The sequence below is a fragment of the Polistes canadensis genome, unplaced genomic scaffold (genome assembly GCF_001313835.1).
Source record: "Polistes canadensis isolate GaletaPanama2010 unplaced genomic scaffold, ASM131383v1 scaffold_444, whole genome shotgun sequence".
Classification (NCBI taxonomy): Eukaryota; Metazoa; Arthropoda; class Insecta; order Hymenoptera; family Vespidae; genus Polistes; species Polistes canadensis.
Window position 1 is genome coordinate 54,880 of NW_014569991.1, and position 5,476 is coordinate 60,355.

A 5,476-nucleotide genomic window follows, 5' to 3' on the forward strand; every position below is an offset into this window, starting at 1 on the left:
TGAGCTATCCAATGCCCACGTCCAATCTCTTCACGAATGCCTATTTAAGAATTTGGATTGGAGGAGCTCGTCCCACAGTATTGCCACAATTGAAAGAGGTATGAAGGTTAAGAAGACTATGAAATAAAACTATTTATTTAACTATTTGATCATTCGTCAACTAAAAATTTTCAGGCTCAGATACAGTTACGCTGTATTGGCTTCATTTAAAGTTTTGAAACTAGCGTGCGGCTATTCTTGTACGATTTGCACACATTTCCTGAATTCCCACTATTCCGGTAGCATTGTCTTCAAAATTTGTGTACATTGATTTACTTATCCATCCCCTCTCTCACTCATTCCTGCTATAAAACTATTATAAAACTGTCCTATTTACAGTTAATTAGTGCTATTAATAACGATACCTTCTATCAAATCAAATCTACACAACAGTACGAAATATTTATATTTATTCCGATTTGTAATATTCCAAGGTCATCTACAATCGCAACAAAATACGACGAGACTGATATATAAGCAATGTTAAACATTCATACAGAGCGTTATTTTAATATTTGGATATAAAGATTCCTTTGGTATTTATGAGTTTCATGTTTCCTGTTGAATATCTTTGAACATGTCTTCGAAATTAACAGAAGTGTTGTTAAGATTGTGGATAAATTTTAAAAGAGGCATAAGTGTGGAGAATACTGCAGAAGGGCTTCTATCATTGGATTATTATGAGTTTTCTGAAGTATGTTCAGCGTCAATTAAATATTGGTTTAATTTTTTCATTGAATATGAATTGAAATATCCACATTTAAATCGATTATACCTCATAAGATACGGTCAAATAGAAGAATTTTTATCGCAACTATTAGTAGAAAATCCTTCCTGGACGACTGCTCACTATATGGATGCTTTAAAAGTTACCAATCAAAATATACATAATTATATGAAAAAAATTGGCTATATTTATATGCGTGGTATATGGTGTAAGCGTCAGTAATATACATATTATAAAACATTAAAAAATAGTTATTTAATATTACCTCGATCGTTAATGTTCAGAGTCTTTTACATATTATGACGAAGACATACATTCTTATATTTTTAAAAATTAACTGTTCTTAACATTTACAAATCGTTATATCCTAAAACTGTTATATTCAAAAACGTAATAAAAACAGTACTGATTCTATCTAGACTAGTGTTCAATAGTCTAGGTATCCTCACTATTATAGTGCCCTCTATCACTGTGTCCTATTTATGATAATTCAACTTTAATATTTCGTTGTAAATGGTATTTAAATTATTTTTATCGTTTCTGCAATAAATTGTAATATTATTTGCTATGTGGTACACTTCACTTACATTTCTTTGTACCAAATGTCTTCTTTATTTAAAATAGTTGCCGTGTCAAATTTAAAATTATGGCTTATTTAAAAATGATGTTCAGCTAACGCGGTGRTATTAGTTTTTTGTGCATTAGTAAGTTTACGATCATTTCTTTGTTGATCTACTCTTTTTTTGAATTTTTGTTTCGTTTGTCTTATATAACACCTTTCACATTCACAGGTATTTTATTTTGTACACTAAGTTCGACTGATCTAATTTATCAACCTTATCTTTTAATTTAGCGTAAATGGTATTCACTTTTACTAAATTTTAAAATACTAGAGAGTTTAAAATATTGGTGTTTTCAAAGCATATACCTATTTTATTTGATAGTGGTTTGATAAAAGGAAACCTAATGAATTTTTTATTTTGTTGATTATTCAGATCCTTCATAAGATACTTGTCTAGTTAAAGCTTTTTAAACAGCATTTGGATGAGACTAGTAGGATAGTTGTTATTTTTTAAAGTGACTCAATTCTTCTCCTATTTTCAACATGGAACTTTTTACTACTAAATGTTAGTATTCTAAATAATAATCCTTTTATGGTAGCAAATTTTGTATTTATTGGATGGTTCGAATCCTAATTAATGCATCTACCAGAGATCGTTGATTATACATACCAATTCGTTAATATGGAATCATTTTCGTTTCTTACGATTGTCGTGTCTAAGAACGGTGAGGAAGGCTCTAATATTTTTTATTTCGATGGTAAATTGGATCTTCTTATTTATGCTGTTGAAGGATTTCCCATGCTAGAACTATCAAGTTGTTGGTAAAAAGATCCGTTGAATTGGAAGTAGCTTGATTCAAAACAAAATTGTATTAGTTCTAACAAGATATTTTTCGAGCTCTTTATAGAGTTTGAGAGTTCTTTCCAATATCCGTCGATTGTTTGTACCACCAGTTATTTCGGGATGTTAATAAAAAGTGAGATAACATCTTACTATACTAGTATAAGTACATACTAGAAATTTCGTACAAGACTTATTCGTCTCGATTCAATAATCATAATGAATTTTTTGATGGAAATCTATTTATTAACTACGAAATAAGTTTTATAAAATAAATGAATTAATTAAGTGGCGTTGAGATCTCGAAAGCTCATTGCCACATATACCAAATCCTGCAAGTGTTCTCTGGCGATTGGGTTTAGCTAAGTGTGAGGAAGATAAAAGGTTAAATTAAAATAAATGAAAACACTTGGTTGAGACAATAGAAAGTGTAATACTTTATTGGTTCGTTAGGGAAAAGACTTGCTGCATAAAAAGCCTGCTTAATATTTGTGTATACGTTAATGATGGTCAATCACGGACGACGCAAGTGGCTTACTTATTGTTTATTGGATAATAAAGATATAATAATTGTCTCATCGAACACGTGGTGGTAAAAGTGTAGAGCGTCCTCGTACACTTCGTTACTTATCTGGTGGGGAATATCCTGATAATATGCACTCTCGCGCGATTATAAAGGTGTGGGACGATGTATATACATAGTACCATGTATATTTTTATGGACTATTACATACGTGATAGATTTGACAAAAGTCTGCGATTCAAAATCCCTGGGCTCTCGTTGTTAGTTTGAGTTTTTTGTAGGAACTTATTTTACTGTGTTTTGTAGAGTTTTATTACTAGTTCGATTGTTTTGGTAACTGATTGTATCAATCACATTTAGTAATAAATTATATTTAATGTATAAATTTTTGTTTAGGAAAATTCGTTTAGAAATAGAATTTTTCTGCATATCACCTAATGCATTATTACAATTTTTTATAATAAATAATGTCCTATTTTTTTTTACATTGAATATTAAACTGGTACAAATTCATTCGAAAATTGAATTTCTTGTTTTTCTGTAAAACGTATTTGCAACGTTTCTTTTGAAAAATTACATAATGTTCATTCATTAAATAATTACTGATTATCATTTAAAAGTTAATTTTTTTATACAAGAAGCCATCACCGTGTATTATTTATGAATTACTTCGTGGAAAATGATCGCAAATACTTGTATAAAGAGAATTTAAATCACAAGTTCTTGTAACATTGCACTATAATGCACCAAGACGCATATTAACGATACCCATTGTTGCGTATCCAACGCAACGAGTGAGTTGAGAAGAGAGTCTGGGCGTGTACGACCCTGCTGAAGGGTGAAGACACGCGTGACAAAGAAACATCTTAGTTTAGCAGTAAAACCAAGGGAGCGCCAAGATCGTTTGGAAAGGCTCTTTGTTTCTTCAGGCTCGCGTTCTCCCACCACATCTATTAGGCTAATCATATGCTTCGACAGCTACGATATCTGTTTTTGCGGCAATTGGTCCGCGCGCTGCATCGCCTTTTTCTATAAAGCATGGCGTATTCTCGCGCCTTATGCCACGAGCCATGCGAGGGATTACATCATCGAAGTATTGCGAGCGACAAAGGCAGTCCTACACGTGGTCAAAACTAATTCTGCCTTTTATATATGTGTTATCGTCAAAGTCGAGAATCAGTCATTGCTAGTAATTCCTCAGCATTCTCATCAATGCAAAGCGCCTTCTGACAAAGTCGGAAATAGGACTTTTTACAGAGTTTTTTCTAGGCATCAAACATTATACTTTGATATCCTTTAGAATATCAAATTACTATTTAAACAACGTTGAAAAGAATGCATTCACGGGCACGGACAGACACAGCATACAGCACCCCAGCAACCCCCTCAAAAAACTCATTACCACTCATATACATACACACACCACACAAGCGATCAGCTGATGAAGCGAACCGGAAAAAAAAACGATAAAGGGGAGCTTTTTCTGTTGATTTTTAGACTTGTTTGAAAAGCCAAGGAAAAACAAGATAAAGGCAAGGATATCGGTATCGGATTGATTACTTCATAAAGAACCGCCGACCCGTACTCTACATATCTACAAGTGCATTCTTCAAAAATACAAATGTTATTATAGGGATAAGGAGAAAGAGAGAGAGAGAGAGAGAGAGAGAGAGAGAGAGAGAGAGAGAGAGAGAGAGAGAGAGACTGCTATTAAGAATATTTATTCAAAATACGTAAAGAAAGAAGAAAGTTGTACAAAACAAAATTTATGACCTTCTTATTCTCTAATTCTTCTTCTTCTTCTTCAAAGAAAGGGTAATAAACTTTTCATAGTACTAATATGAAATTTTAATTAACCTACTTGTTGCAACATGGTAGGCTTGAATGACATTTTGAATTACATTTTACGACATTTTTCACGCAAAGACATTTCAAAGTTTGGCACTTTCTTTTACACGTACATTTGATGAATCCTTGACCTCTTCCATTGGATTGAGCAATTGCAACTGACCGAAGAGAATTTTCATGGTCAGGAATATCTTCAATTTAAAGCAAGTTCTTAGGGCACGAAGTGAATTGTGATTTCGCATATAATTGTTTTAAAATTCCGTCAGAAGTTCCAAGTCGATTGAAACCATCCTCTGTCACACTCATTAAAACTGCCAATATATTGCGAAAACCATTCTAAGAGCATAGTAAAAAACAAACTATATTTGCAATAGAATGCAGGTATAGAACATTTTGTTCTAAACCCGCTTATCTTCCGATATGATAAAGAACATAAGATTTAGATTTTCCGTTATAGCGACACGTACAGTCACAACTACCCCTACCATGCTCGCTTTTGTGAGTGTGTATAGGAGTAGGGTGTTGGTTGTTTGTTGAAGGGGGGGGGTTGCGTCAGGGTTGTGTGTGCATGTGCCCGAGAATGTATTCTTTTCTTAGATACCCTAAATTAGTCCAGGCAACAAAGGAGAACTTGGAAAATTTAGCGCCCTTGTTAAAATTTGATATAATGGTAATTCGACGACGCTGAATCGAATTAGCTGGTGCTAATTTTTTTGCAATTGGATCAGGAGATCTTTGAGAAAAAGGGTAAAAAAGGGTAAAAAAGCCATATCTTAGAATCTAGACATTTAATCGAAAAAAGTTTCAAACAAAAGTTGTAGATAATTGAAAAATACATAAAGCGACTGCTCTTTATTCATTGAGCTATCCAATGCCCACGTCCAATCTCTTCACGAATGCCTATTTAAGAATTTGGATTGGAGGAGCTCGTCCCAC